We start from the raw sequence: 16,891 nt of genomic DNA on the forward strand, positions 1-16,891 counted from the left end.
TGTTCTTTGTATATGTTAAGCAAGCAATCAATCATTTACATGAATGATTTCAGGTATAATTCAAACTTTCAGCACTGGGCTTTTCTGCCATACAGACCATCAACAACAACAGGTTTGTAGCTTAAAAGAAAAATAATGATAAATTTTTTTGAAGTAAATAAAATGGGTGTTATTATTGTTCCCCGCCCAATTTCTTTGTCATAGCTTGTGTAAAATTCCTTAAAATTAGGTTAATATTTCATCTTATGAATTCATGTTAAATAATTTCACTGTAACAGAATTTGTAAATAAATGTAGCCAAAGAAGACATTTTAATTCACATTAATATTCAATAAAAAGCAATAGTAACAAACCAAACTTTAATCATAGGTTTTTCAATACTGAGTTAGATGTAGGAATATTCTGACTAGTGCTAACTAATTTCACCTGTGCATCTGCTTCTTTAAACAGGTTTCCATCCATTTTTAATCAGATTTTCGGGTAAAAAAATGTAAGACAGAAACACCAAAGTATAAGTACAGTTTCCAAAAAGTGCATGAAAAAAAACAAAAAAATAATATATATATATATATATATATATATATATATATATATATATATATATATATATATATATATATATATCCGCACATATGCATATGTGTACAAGTGCATAAACACATTTATGATGGTAATTGCATTGATAAAATCAATACTGCATCTTACTGTTTTGGTATAATTCTTGCAGACTCAGACAGGAAATAGCCAGCATAAAGATTGCTCTGTTCATATTATGTAGGGGGTAGTGACAGAATCACACTGTCATTGCAGCATCATAACTATGTTTTATGGTTCTTTCTTATCTGCAGTGGTTTCCAGGAATCAAAAGCACCACACTTTGCCTTCACCTAAATCAAGGATACAGCTCAGGGCTAAGCATGTTGTGCTGCACTGCCGAGGTTGTTATCTTTTGTCCGCCGCTCCTCGCTAATAACAATACAGCAGCCGCGCAGGAGCGGAGAGGATACATCTTAATTTGTGGAAGTTGATTAGCTGTCAACAGAGGAAGGGAGAGAAATGACCGCCCCCTCTGCGCCCCAGAAGCTGCAGGTACAAAGACTTTAACCCTCACACCTCTTCTCCCCACCTCCATCTTTCTCTCTCTCACTCTCTGTTTGTTGCAGTCTCTCAAGGCCCCTGTAATTTATGAGCCCAGCGTGAAGTGCCTGTATGGCTCACCTGTAGGTCAGAGTCATTCAGTAGCATGCAGAGAGATAAGCAACAGATGATAAGCATGCAGAGAGGTTTCTCGCAGCTTGACCACACAGTTCCCTGCGGTCTTCGCTGCATACAAACACACACACACACACACACACTTACAGTGGCATGCATGATTTCTCTCCTGCATAGGGGACAGCACTATCTGCATTCACAATACACACACGTGCATGTATACATTTCAGAAATATATGTTGTTTTTATATATTAAATAGGTTTGTTTGTAATATAAATTATATGAATATAAATATAGACATGTAAATACATGTAAATATTTTCAAAATATATACTATGTGTGTGTGTATTTATATGTACACAATAAATATACACATAACACACACATATTTTATGAAAACAAAAACTTTTGTTTGGGATGCAATTAATTGTGATTATTCATATGACAGCACTAATATATATACACACACAGTACTGTGCAAAAGTCTTAGACCACTAGTATTTTCAACAACAAAAAATGGTTTTAAGTCACTTATTTGTATCTTTTGCAGTAGTGAGTCAGTAGGAAATATCAGTTTACATTTCCAAACATTATTTTTGCTATTAGAATAATCCAGTGAGATTTTTGTTTGCACAAGGAGTCTGACAGCAGCCAGTGCTCCACACGGAGAGCTGATCTCACCATCATCAAGTCTGTCTGGAATAACATGAAGAAACAGAACAGACTGAGACAGACTCAGTCCAGAAGAACTGTGGCATTTTCTTCAAAATGCTTCACGAAACCTGCAGAGCTACAGCACTGTGCAAAGTTTTAGGCACTTGTGTAAAAATGCTGTAAAGTGAGGATGCCGTCAAAAATAATGCCATAAATAGATTTTATTAATTAACTTTTTAACTTAACTAAAACTAAATGAAATCAACATTTGGTGTGACCACACTACGCATTAGAAAAAGCTTTTGTCCTAGGTGCACTTGCGCATTGTTTTTCAGGGAGCTTTGCGGTTAGGTTTCTTGAAGTGTCTCTGAGACATTGCCACAGTTCTTCTGGATTGAGTCTGTGTCAGTTTGTTCTGTTTCTTCGTGATGGTGAGATCAGATCTCTTTGGAGCACTGGCTGTTGTCAGATTCCTTGGGCTAACAAGTTCCTGTGCCTGCTGACATTCTGCTTCTTAATTAATGCAGAAGATCTGAGTGGAGTCAAACGGGCCTGCTGGGTCCCAGCATGAGAGGGAAACAGTGAACGTGTGTGCAGGAGAGAAAGATGATTGATTTGGTGAAGGAAAGGAAAAGAAAGCTGATTTCACTAGGAAAATGAAGTAGTGATGTGGAAATGTCCAGAATCATTCTCTATTATCAACCACTGCTTGAGCAATTAGCCCACATAAAACAAGATGATGAATCGGTTTGCTCTACCGTAAAAGAGGAAGGGGTTTGTAATTGAGATGAACCGCTTTGACCATTTTCGCTCATTACACAACCCGCAAAGATATTATTCAACAGTCAGTCAAAGAATTTATCAAGAGAATATAAGGCATGAAAATAGTAATCGTTTCTATATGGATTTTAAAATCAACAGGAATCCAGGAAATTCCATTGATTCTGAGTTACACAAATCTATTTTTACCATTATGGACAAAAAAAAAAACTTGGACAGCCTGAATGCAATCCGGTAATTGGCTTGAATAAACTTGTATTTACTAACAATTTAAAAAAAAAATGCTCACATATTTAATTCAATCTATTGCCAGTGGATAAAATCAAGTCTCACACTGCATTTGTACAGACTCAGTATTCAGTTTCAGTCACAAATATGTCACAATATAGAAGTAAAATGGATTTTGGTAATTCACATTGACTTTAAATGGTCAGATGTCAACACTGGCATATCCCACAGCAATCTGATACACACTGATCTCCAGAGAAGATCAAGGTCCTAGACTGAGGCTAAAGCTAGTACTAGAACACACTAAACCAGTGGGAAAAGAAAGAGAGAGTCGAAAAGATACAGAGACCCACAACAGGGGTCCAGAACAAGCCACAGGCCTGACTGCAAAGCAATGCATGAAGTTCTAGCAATCAAGAAAGTTGGAGGTCTTCAACCTGCCAGCGGCGCTAGAGACAGTTTCTTCTTTCTTTTTCACCTCCCCGTCTCTCTCTCTCTCTCTCTCTCTCTCTCTCTCTCTCTCTCTTTGTCTGCCGCATCCAAACCACAGTAACATTCCAGAGCAAAGTTCACCCTCAGAGGAGATCGATTTCTACCTGAGGCGTTTGCTGAAAGTGACGTGGATCCGCTTGATATGGATGTCTGCTACACTTTGGAAAATGGAGGATCTCCGGTGGTGTGATGTGACTCTCCCCCTCTATTGTATTTCATTCTCTTTTCAAACTGCTTGAGCAGCAGGTTTCTCTGTTGCTCTCAGACATTCTGCTTCACTAGCACTCTACCTCTCACTTCTAAAGGCTACGATTCAGAAGCTCACATTAAACTCGCATTGGAATATGCTATTGAGCAAACACTGTAACCAAAAAATCTATTCTATCTTTTGTTAAACTTAAATGATTAGAAAACTCAACTAGCCCTATTATGTTGAGTAAGGGGACAGGTAATTCGCAAGAGCAGCATGGCGTAAATCCTTCTGGCTGTCCTCAGAGACTTAATGTGACTATGAATAGAATTCAATCTGAAGCAAACTGATCCAGGAATGCTGTGTGAGTTGGAAATGTATGATGGCCTGGGCTAGGCTCTTGGGAAAAGAGATCCGAGGTTAGCTTCGAGATTAGCATTGCGCTAGTCTCAGGGGCAATTCCCTCATAATGCCTCGCTAAATTAAGGTATTTTGAACACTGCATTTCGCAAACCCCATTTCGTTGACAGGAAGGCAATTCTGAGGGGTTCTTCAGGAATTTATGGCATGCGTGGGTGTGAGAAAGGGAGCTAGCAATCATCACCAAGCTTATCCCTCAATCTCACACCGTGCTTTTTCCTCCAGCCCTGTTTATGCTTCACATTCCACATACTGTACAGTTCTTGATTAAACCGCTTCTCAATTTCATCGCAAATAAGTCCTCAAACCATTCGCTACCCGAATTCAATTTCGCAGGCAACTGCCGAGAGTAACCCTAATGGATTCATATCCAAACAGGCTTCAGTCTATGTTTTAAAGCACTTGTTTAATTTTCAGCGACCCCCATGCTTCTGTTTTCTGTATTGATTTATTTCAGAATTCTCATACACCCCTTTATAGCGAGAGACAATATATAACAGAATTTAATACCTCTCAATGAACACATTCCATTTTTGAAAAAACCAAGAAACACTTTAATTTCCCTGGAATTCAGGATTCATCACAGGCCGTTGGATCAAGCTTCCTGTAGGATGGGAATTCCGTTAAAAACTAATGCTCCAGAGACTGATCTGAGATCTGCTCTGCAAATGCTGAAAATGAAGCCTGAAGGCCAGCAATCACCCAGAACAGGGCTGTCCTTCCTGCTTCCTGCACCCAGTTCAGCACAACACCTGTCAAACTCATTAAGCCTGAGCGAGAGCCAGGAAACATCATCGGGTATCTACTCAGACACAAATCCCCCACATGGATAACAAGCTATGTATCATATCTTGGTTGTGGAATGTCCATGTCTGTTCGCTCAGGAATGCAATAATTTGTAGGAATTCTGTCCTAATCTTTTCACACAAACTCCTTTGCAGACGGCATAACGGCATCTTGTTCTCATTGCTGCAAAGTGCTTAATCCGTTTGTCCATTTGGGCAATTACATCCATTAGGAAAAACTGAGAGCTGCTAATTACATTAAGCCTGATTCAGTGTGAAATTGCATTAGGGGCTCTACAGTGGCCTGTGAGTGAATACACCGTCGCACACACGCACATGCATTCATACATATGTAAACCCTGCAAAGAACGTAACGTAATTTCAGCAGAGACTCGACACGTGACCTGAAGCTCATATCTTACACTATGTCTACACTGTAACCAGCGAAGCATGGGAAGGAAAGAACGGAAACTAACCATAAACCAATAAAAAGACTAGACTAGGTTTCATTGTTTACTTCCTTTTCCATGTAAAAACATTAGCACAAAAACTGACTGCGTGTATTTAAGAGTAGTTTTTTTTTTTTTTACGTAATGATTGTACACAATGTACTTTACTTCACATGCTCAAGGAAGAACACGTACATGCGAGTGGCACTCTGTAAGCACTAAACGTATCTTGGACGTGCATGTGATGGCAACAGATGCTGAAATGAATAGACTGCAGAATGGATTTTCTGGGCTGTGCTCAGTAGTCCATTACAATGGGAAAAAGTATTTAAGCCTCTGCCAGCTCTCTAGAGCTGTTAAAAGACCATGAGCTCTGAACAGGAAAAACATCAGTTTGGTCAGGGAACTCCAGCCATTCACAGTGTTAAACAAACCTTGCAGAAGTTCAGACTTTGCAGTTGAGTTAGATTTATTCTAACTGTAAAAAAAATCTTGAAATATCTTACACATAAACAACCATTGGTAGCCATTCAGGGCAGTGTCATCATCTCTCCATTTTGCAAAAACACATTTCAGCTTTTTAAATGTGTGTATCATGCTGTCATCTCCCTGTGCACTTCCATTCAGCTGCTAGGCTGAAATAATTTAATACCTTAAGACTGCATGACCACATCTGAGCTACATGAAGAGAGAGAGAGAGAGAGAGAGAGAGAGAGCATGCACTGATTGCATGCACTGTTATGTACCAGTGAAGAAATTTGGTGTGCTACAAATGACTGAATACATTTCACAAAACAAGTCTCTGGGTACTAAAAGAAGAAGGCAGGAACAGGAAAAGTGTTAGACAGAACAGGAGAGTATGCCTAAATGGGTTTGAAATTTCAGTGAAATTGCTAGCAATCATTTCCATTAGGTGCACTCAAGAAATGTTTTCTCTTATTGAAAAAAGGTTTACATGTAAATACTTCTGAGTAATAATGTTTAAAACGATGCACACTCACCTGACATGGTGAATCCAGTCATAATCAGTGGATTAAAAAAAGCTGTTGCTTTTCAATATGGAGCAGGTACCCTTATATAGGCAGCTATTTTGAGGTCACATGACCAGCCAAATACTATTAATTTATGGACAAAATAATTGTCAAATTTAAAGGGGATCTGTTGTGCAAAATTTACTTTTACATGATGTTTGAACACAGATGTGTATCCGTAACAACCAGCCTATAAATGGTAAAAACTCACCCACTCCTTTTGATTTTGTTGTTTATAATTCCCATAAATCAGAAGCAGTGTCTGAAAATGCAATGTTTCAGATTTCCCCCTCCTGTGACATCACAGTAGGGGTAAGCCCCACCCATGTCAGTTTTGTTATTGGAGGACAGTCTGAGGCATGAGTTGTAAAAATTACTAACAAATTTCCTCTTCTGGAAAGGGGGCGGAAGCAGCAGCTCATTTGCATTGAAAGGCACACCCACTAAAATAGCGTGTTATTTAACACACCCAATAAGGGGCAAATTTGACATGATATTATAAAAGATCTGTGGGGTATTTTGAGCTGAAACTTCACAGACACATTCTGGATACACCAGAGACTTGCATTACATATTGTAAAAATGGGCATAATAGATCTCTTTAAATAATTCGGTTTTATTGAAATATATTTAATTTGATATTAAATGATTAAAAATGACTAACTAATATTTTCCATTATTTTATTAATAGTATTAATTAATAATTGAGTACTGAATGGCTTTCAACACATCACAAGCTAGTTTTGATGTAATGCTCAGAAGTTGTTCTAATATATAAAGTGTTTATATTAATAAATGCATGATGTTTGTAACTGAAATCATTTCAGATGGGTGAGAGAATACATAAATGTAAAAATGTATACAATACATATATAAAGCTGTGCCAGAACAGCTTTGCGAAACGTCAAATAATATGACCAGCTGAATACTACTCGAAATTTTAGCATTTAATCCTTTATTCAGTTAAATAAGTGAATCATTGCTGAATGTAAACACTCAGTCTACAGTATTGGCAACTAAAAACAGCTCAGTTAGTGCCAAGGGGTTACGGTTTAGCTAGTTAACATAGTACAGTTAGTCTCTGCTGGTAGATTATGTAACTACAATTCAAGAATAAGTATTTTTCTTTATTGACAGCCATTCAGCTGTGAATTCTAAAATTCTAAATATTTGACAAATTAATTTAAAATTTGAAATGTAACATAGACTGTAAAATCGATTTACTTTTTACCCTGTCTGCATTCCAGCACTTAAAAATAATTGCTGAAGAATAAAAAAATAATAGTAAAGAATAAAGGAAGTCATACCGGGTCTGAATGCGAGAGGGTGAGTAAATGATGACAATTTTTAGGTGGACTGTCCCTTTAAGAATTTAAATAATTACTTAAAACATTAATAAATTATTAACTAAATATACATATTAGTATGCAAATATACAAATATACTCATTAAAAATATTACCATAGGTAAAAGCAGAAGTGCTAAGACAATCTTAGCACTCTTTCTCCATCACACACACAAACACACACATAATCAGCTGCACAGGGAAAACCTGATCTCATGATCAGTAGTGGTGGGAGAAAAAAAATCAATAAGATCCAATGAGGAAAAAGGAAAAGAAACAACAAAATAATGCTGCATTTAGAAAATTGGAGACTCAAATAGGGCTACATTAAAGATAAACAGTGATAGAAACAAACCAGCAATGAAATGCTAATGAATTCTGTATAAATCTATTCTGCAAAGACTAGAGGAATATAGAAAGATAATCACGATTTTTGCTCGACACCACCGCTTGTGTCTCCATTATGCAGTACATTTAGCTTCATGAATACGAGGAAGATCATATATTAATTCATCCCCTGCATATTATTCCCATTTGCCGTATCACTTTACGGAGTCTAGACTGCTTTTCCTGTGTAATGCGGGTGTGTGTGGACGGCGATGATGGTTTGTATTTCCTCAAGCACCTCTCACATATGCCTGAAATTCACATCTGAGACACACTCTCCTATTACAGCTCAAGACAGACAGGTCAGCGGTCAAAGACGGGAGGCTTGACACGAGAATAAGATGCAGACATGCATCTACAGACTGTGTGAACACAAAACAAGACCAGAATTCTGCAATCATACGCATGAGCGAACTGCGACAAAAAACATACATTTGCTTAAAACGACACATTTGAATATGCACACACACACACCGATCAATCACCGTTTGAATGCCTTGGTAGGCAGGGTTGAACGTGCAAATGGAGAAAGAATGTGTGTTTTTGTGTCTATGTGTGTAGAGTGTAAAATAATGTTTTTAGAACTTGTAAATAAAATAAAAGTTTAAATACATAGAAGGTTATTGGAGCACATATTACAAGAAAATTCCATTTAAAATGTTCTACTTCAATGCATATGTGAGATTTCTGTGAGAAATGTTTTTGTTTCCAAGTAAATCCAACACCATATTTCTTTCAGTTTAGGATAGTACATGATATGCCACACCTGTGAGGTGGAATACCTCGGCAAAGGAGACGTGCTCACCAACACAGATTTAGACATATTTGTGAACAATATTTAAGAGAAATAGGCCTTTTGTGTACTTAAGGTCTTAGATCTTTGAGTTCAGCTCATGAAAAATGGGGGCAAAAACAAAAGTGCTGCATTTATAATTTTGTTCAGTGTAGAAACAATTTTCACTCAGAAATTGTAAGTAAATTTCACAATTATCACTTTTTTAGAAGTAGAAAAAAAAATATTGAAATCCACTTTTATAGAGAATGCTTTTGTTGTAAACCATATATTGTGGATCTCCAGAAAAGAGGCGGGGCTGTCATTGGGGATCGCGCCGGAACACGCCCTCTCACCTGTCAATCAACACGCACATACACAGATCCGCCTCCTCGGAGGAACAACGCCCCAAAAATCACATCCATCAGAATTTATAATAGCAGAGTGACTGGCATCTTCTTGCTTCAGTGTTCACCGTCTGTTCATCGTTTTCATTTTAAAAAGTCAATAATTCTACAAAATGGCATTTGAGACATTCAGGGTCAGTCTGAAACTCTGTATAGAGCTTAAGTTAGTGGCCATTATAAGAATTGTATTTCGACAGGTTTTGTGCTAAACCCAAGGACAAAAATCTAACTCCAAGCTCTATTCCTCTTAAAAAGTACTATTCAGTCTAAGTAAAAAGGACCGGAGCTCTTTCAGATATACTGTGCATGGCAGATCTTTAAATGTATTGGTTGCAGTAGGACTTTATTCTGTGGGGTTAAAGAGGTCTGTATGATCTTATGAAGAGATTAAAAATCTTATTGATTGATTTAACTGTCCTCTCTGTGCACCCCTTTTTTGACTGAGAATTCTGTTTTGATTGGCAAACTAAGCCGAGCATCAAAGCCCAAATTGGACCTCTAAAAGTAGACTTTAAGTAAACTGGATGAACATGGAAATGATGACTGATCTCAGTTTGATGAGTAACTGCCTAAAACATTCTGGCAAATAAAACAATCACTCATGATTTAGCCACTTAGTATAGTAAATACAAAGGAAATACCTAATCAAATAATTTACAAATTACTATCAATGATACACACATTATTAACTTATTAATTAATGCATTGGCATGTTTAATGCATGTTTGTTTAAATTAAATACATTAGTGTCCTTGTAACTGACAGATAGAAAACAATAAAACTCTTTCAAGAATCATTATTTATGTTTATAGTATATTGATGAAAAGATTTGGGAAGATGTTCCTAATTATGACTCATTATTAAAAACACAGACAAAGATGTGCTGCACTCTACTGGTCAGCTGTATTAAACACACTTGAGTGATGAAGACAACCTCCCATTCATTACTACAAAATGTTTTGGGGGTTTAACATGTATACACTGCATATTTAGTAGATTTAACTCTACCCTAAAGGCAGCCATAAATAATTATCAAATAAAACTAAAATTCATAATGTGTGAATTGTATCACTGATAGTAATTCATACTTTAAGTGATTTTTGTATTTCCTCAAGTCACTGGGTCATAACCTTTGTGGTGTTTATTATAAGTGATTTTTTTCTAGCAGCTATCAAATATTAGATTAATAAAGATATATATATAATCGTTTGCTTATTTGGTTGCAGCAAATAAAAATAAAAAAAGAATTAAAAAGCTGGTTCACCGAAATGGATAGTGGGTATGAATAGGTTAAACTTCCACAAAGTAAAAGAAAAATGGAATAAAGAAATTGGCATGACATTGTCCCAGACATGCTGCTAGCGATGTGAATCTGTTGCCATCTGATGGCCATGTGGGCAAATTGCTTTTTCCCTCTTTAATGGTTCTTCAGGGCATTGTGTCGGAAGCAGCCTAATGAAGGCTGAATGTGAAATTAATTATTCTCTAGGGAATTCCTCTGAGCATCTGTCTGCATAAAGAGGAATATATTGTGCACGGATATCTTCTATGAGCAGCAGTGAAAATGAACAGCATTTAAAGGCAAAATTTTGTTATTAACTGGTGTATCAGCTATTTATTTGGTGCATTTTCATAATTATACTTTTCCTTTTCTTTTTAATAATTACAATTCGATTTAATTATATTTGCATATTAACTTTAAAATGAACCATTCAACATTTTAAAGAATGCCTTGCCCTGTCCGTTTAAATGCATTATAATGCTCACGTTAGAGATTTGTCTCCCTGCGCCCTCATGTGCACATCTTCAGGTACAACAAGGACTCAAACTCTTCACTCACATCAGATATTTTTGCAACTTGGCCACAAGAGGGCGACATCTTCTCAATGGTCAATTCAGCACAAATGCTTTATCTCTCTCTCTCTCTCTCTCTCTCTCTCTCTCTCTCTCTCTCTCTCTCTCTCTCTCTCACTAATAAAGTTAAAGGGATAGTTCACCCAAAAATAAAAATTCTGTCATTAATTACTCACCCTCAAGTCGTTCCAATCCAGTAAGACCGTTCATCTTCGGAACACAAGTTAAGATATTTTTGATGCATTCTGAGAGATCTTTGACCCTCCTATAGACAGCAAGGGCACTACCATGATCAAGATCCAGAAATATATAAAGGACATCAGTAAAGAGTCCATGTGACATCAGTAGTTCAACCATAATTTTATGAAGCTACAATAATACTTCCTGTGCCACAGCGGGACTAGGCAACAAGTTCCCCGAAATATGATACAGCCACTGGCCGATTTGATGCTTTATCTGAGGCGAACTCTGACCCTGACATTTTCTTTCATGCGCAGAGCTGTAGTTTTGGGTCTTTTAAATGCAAAGTGATGGTGTGGTGGCTGAATCTCAAAGAGAGAGATGAGTACATCATTCTATCTCTCCTGTTTCTCTGTAATTTGTGTTAAATGCTTCAGCATGAAGGGGAGGAGGACTGTAGTTAGGAATTCAGAGACCCCTTATCTTTTTAAAGAATAACATTCAGAAGTCGCTGTGAGCCCCCTCATGTAATTATAAGAGTGAATTTATTGAAGCACCCCTGAGAATCCATGTCTGCAGTCTACCTGTCTGTTACACGGTGGGATATATCATATTACTGGGAGTCTGTAATGCTGACGCTAATTCATGACTAAATCATATGTTAAATTAAACAGTAACTTAATGTTTAATATTAACTCTAAACCCCAAATGCGCATCGAGAATTGGAGCTTTCACAAAAGCCGTCTCCTCAGCTTTTCCAAAGCTGTCTCCGCAGATTGTCTCATACTTTATACACAAAAGGAATATGCATGAAATCCACTGCAATCCCTGAATACATTTAAAATGATGGAATGTTAATTGCCCGGTTTACCTTATCCTATAGCGTGCATGTCAGTCTCATAGCATCAAGTAAATATTTATATTTAAAATCGGTGATACAGCACACTGTGCAACTCGACTAAATTTCATCCTCTAAATGTCAGAAACATGGGCGTAACTTTGTTTTAAAATGCGGAGGGGGCAGTTCAAAGGCTTTGCTCATGAATATTAATTCATTCATATATTTTTTTCCCTTTCTTTTAGATCTCTTTACTTAAGGTTCTGAATACTTTTGTAAATAATAGCCGACATGCCAATAAAGCTTTGATTATGCTGACTGGAATTTTAGCTGGAATGCAGTTTAAATTTAACACATTTTTTTTTTTCAGCTTATTAATAGACAATAATTATAAATACTATAGAGTTTCGTTGAGGAATTAAGCATATCGTTACCTCGACAAAATGATCTCGTGGCCACATAATAATATCATGTTCCCAAAAAATATTATGATGTTCCCACAAATTAATATCTTGTGGCCACGATATATTATCACGTTCCCACGAGTTATTATGTCATGACCACAACAAAACTAAGTGAACTGACCTGTGCACCATAGCTCACAAACATCAAATGGGTTTTCTTGATGTAATTTTGGCCATGTTTTTCCTGAATGAGATCACATTTCTTTCTATTTTTATTATCAGTAGTGACCACTTAATATGTTTCCCACTGTGTTCCCAAATAGATCAAGACAACAGCACCTTTATTTTGAGTGGCTGAATTTACTGAACTGTCATTTGCTGAGGTTATGTGCTGTATGTTTGGTGCGATCACGCCATCATGAGTTATTTACTCAAATCAATAGATGCTGACCTTTTATAAAGACAGTGTCTCCCCACAGCAAGTCTGAATCCAAATGCAACCTGTGCTCAAAAACCGTCTGTCAGGGTGGGCTTAACACTGCAGACGTCCTACTGGGTTGAGTGTTGATGTGTCTTAGATGTAGAAGTCAGTTTTATGAGTTAAGTTAGGCACACTGAAGCTAGTCGACTTCAACGGCCACTGTGATCTCCCCGCTTCCAAACTGAACTAAGCCGCAAACCCCTTCTCATAATCAAAGGGCAATGAGTCCACCTCAGGGCCTGCTCCTGTTACAAATGAAAGGTCCTGTAGTTTAATTTGCCAGGTCGCAAATCTCTTTTAATCTGTGTTTTAAGTCAATAATAATATACCATTTGGACAAGTGGTTAAAACTAAAGCTACAGAACCCAATTATACTGTTTATCACACAACCAAACAGTTTACATTTTTTAAGGAGTGCCTATGCATAAGCTGTTTATTAATGAAGTCCATTTAATGGGCCAGATTCAGTTATCAAGTAGCTAAGTGCCTTTGTAAATATTCAGTATTCAATATTATATTTGCTAGTTATGCTAAATACCTGACTACCCACTATCCATCAATGTCTGAAAATCTCATTTTGCACCTCACTGAATCCCTTTAGATTCAATCTGTGAATCTAAATATCTCAAAAAACATGATATGATAGATGATATACTGTAGAAAACGCGACATTTCTTTTCAAATGCATTCAGGAGTTAAGATGCGGTCACGTTAACATTTTGAGGGTTAAAAAAAAGATTCATTGTGAAAAGTGTAGTGATGCATGAAGCACTGCTCACAGAAGTGGCTTTCAAACCAAGTGAGATCTGCATGGGAAATTTCGCCAAGCAACTGTAACTGTGAGCGCACCTTTAGCATTTAAGTCACATATTTTTGTACACTAGAACTTTCTGGATCGTTCGTAAAGTACTTGTAAGTGAAGAAGTAGTGCTTTAAACAGCAAAAATGGCATTGTATTCAATTCCGCTGATAGTTTCTCAACTTATTTCATTATACACATTTTGCTGTGTTGCGCTGGACGATAATCGCATTAAATTAAATGTGACTAAAAATGACCTGAAGAACAAAAAGAGAGCTAGAGAGGGATGAACAGACAGAGAGAGAATGAGTTCACCTAATACACTTTAAGAGTGGAATAATGATGAGCTTTGAGCCATCAAATCTCATTACAGACGTGTGAGGGAATCAGACCAGATCTTATCCCTCTATCTACACATGGGGAGAGGAGAGGAGAGGCACTTTGGTTCACACAGTACTCAGTGGCGACACACTCCTCTCTGCAATCTCACACACACACACACACACCTGCAAAACCGTCTTCCATGCAGTGGACTGCTGGGGTTGAATCCTTCATGTCCGATATTAGCACTGTAATTGGCCACAGCAGGAGGCTAATGTGGACTCTCAAAGGTGCAGGACAATGAAAGAATTAGAGATTATTCCCCTGAAATAATTCTTCATAAAAAAATCCTAACCTGTCGCGATATCCAGGACCATAGAAACCCACTTCTGCTCCATGTACGAGCATGAACAAATAAACATCGTTTTATGAATGTTCTTTAATTTCTTTGTAGACACATCTTTACAAAACAGTCCTAACATTCCTATTAAGTTAAATACAGTGAAAATATTTCTGAAAGTTCTGGTAAACTTCAAGTTGTACAGTGTTTTAAGAATATTGTTCAATGGTCATACATAAATTATAAGAACATTTATAAGACTGTTTTCCTCATTATACAAATGTCCTGCTAATGCTCTCCTTCAATAAATGAGCTCTGGTGCCATCAAGTGTTGTCTTCTACAAACAGTGAGTGAGCGCCACCAACGTAGTACAAGCGGCTTTCCCAGAACCTCATTTTTTTGTTATTTTGTTGTGGAACAATCTTGTGACCTCTACCTGATCTGCAGAAACCACTGAAACCTCCAAGAAACAGCTAAAGGTAAATAATCATGGAACAACACTCATAATCTCTCTCTCTCTCTCTCTCTCTCTCTCTCTCTATATATATATATATATCAATTATCTCATCTTTATTTTATTTTATTTTATATCTTGACAGCTCCACTTACCATTTACTTTCATTTTATGGAAAACAGTGACATTAGGTTGAGTAAATTTAAGAGAGGTAAAGTGAAGCTGACACACTGTAGATGGTTTTTAAAGATTAAAAATGGGATCAAACCTTCTTGAATCTTTTTAAGAGTGATAACTAAATGTGTATGCTGTACGCGTCTCAAAACCGCTCTAGAACACAATATCCCAGGCCTTTACAGGTGAGCTATCGAAGCTCTCCCAGAGGTGATGCAGCTGAAGTACGTTTGATCCGACCTTTTCCCCGAATCCAACTTTCATTTAATCCTCCCTGCCTTCTTGTTTCAATCCCTCCCACCCTACTTTCGGCGTCTTCTGGCGAAATGACTAGTCGAGATTCTCTCGCACGTTCCTCTCCAAACACTTGGCCACTCCGCTCTGCCGCTGCTATAGCAACGTGTGCTCCCTGTGCGATTCAGAGCGGGGTCGCTCTCAGCCAGGGAAATCAGACTAATAAATAGCTTTATGCTAATGTCCAGGGCAGCCCGAGAGTGTAGCTGCCAATCGTAATACACTTATTAAATTTCAATCAGATGCTGGGACACAGAGGGCATCTCTGCCGGCTTCTGCCCGTTCTGACGCCACCGCCCTCTCTTTCTCACCCACTCGAAGACTTTATTTGCACTTTCCTCTTGAATTGTTGGTTTGTGGATCTGGTCGCTTTGAGATGAATAGATTCTTTTCTGAATCAGGTACTCAAGCTCCCTCTGCCCTGTACCTGATTTGCACTCCAGCATTTTGAGTGAAGTGTACTATTCTCTCTCTCTCTCTCTCTCTCTCTCTCTCTCTCTCTAGCCCTGTCAGGGTTTACAGCAATGTGAGGATACTGTAAAGCTAAAGGTTTTCCCACAATCCTCCACGCTGAGGATCTTAAAGGTTCTCTGCAGTATCACAGAGACTGAATACTAATCAAGCGTTCCGCCAGCAGTGTTATCTTCCTCAGGTGAACACAGCCTTTCTTTAAACAATCAACTACAGTCCATTATAGTCAAAATATCACCTTAAATTACAGATTAAATACATTTCATTATATAAGCCTGTTTCTGCCGCTGAATACAAAAATAAAAAGGTAATTGTTACCTTTTAAAATCACACAATTAAGACTTTCTTGCAATTGTGAGTTTATATCTCTCAATGCTGACTTTCTTCTTTTTTTCTCACAATTGTGAGTTTATAGCTCTGATTTTATTCCTAAGAATTTAGTGAGTTTATTTCTCTCAATTCTGAGAAAAAAATCATTCAGAATCGCGAGATGTAAACTTGCTATTGCAAGAAAAAATTCAGAATTAACATTTTTATTTTTAATTCAGTGGCAGAAACAAGCTTCCATATTTCATAACGGAAAGATACATTTTTTCATTTTCAAAAAAAAATGCAAGGTAGACTTCAGTGGTGGTAAGGACATTCCTACAGTAGGTGGATACTAGGGCATTGCTAGATGGTTGCCATGGGGTTCTGGGATGTTAACAGTGTAAACAGTGCAAGTAAGAGCAAAGTTTAATACTTAGGGTTAAGGGTTAAGTTTAAGTATGAGCAATAGTGATTGCGAGGGTTCCTGTAGCAAACACAACAACAAATCCACCGAAACAGTAAGAAAAAAAAATGTGCACCACAGTCAAATATATCATGTTAACCTGTCACTAGTTTTTGGAAGCTTCTCTGTATTATTATTATTTCAGAATGTATTAATTTGAAACCACAGATCAGCTGCAAACTAGTGGCAAACAACATACATTTCAATACACATTTCTGTTATTATAATTGAAAACTTGTGCATTATATTAAATGATGTTTCAGACACACAAGCAGACGTCTGTAATGTCATTTGCTTTGATTTATGGCTGAGGGTTTTAAAAATTAAGAGTATGCATCACCATCAATGTATACTA

At 37.3% G+C, this 16,891-nt stretch overlaps 1 protein-coding gene across 1 annotated transcript in view; it reads right to left on the reverse strand.

Annotated features, from left to right (window-relative positions):
* LOC113054386 (roundabout homolog 2-like) overlaps nucleotides 1-16,891 on the reverse strand; it is an 89,546-nt gene that overhangs the window by 60,425 nt on the left and 12,230 nt on the right. The gene's annotated exons all lie outside the window — the stretch shown is intronic.

This window comes from Carassius auratus, chromosome 35, assembly GCF_003368295.1.
Source record: "Carassius auratus strain Wakin chromosome 35, ASM336829v1, whole genome shotgun sequence".
NCBI classification, from domain to species: domain Eukaryota; kingdom Metazoa; phylum Chordata; class Actinopteri; order Cypriniformes; family Cyprinidae; genus Carassius; species Carassius auratus.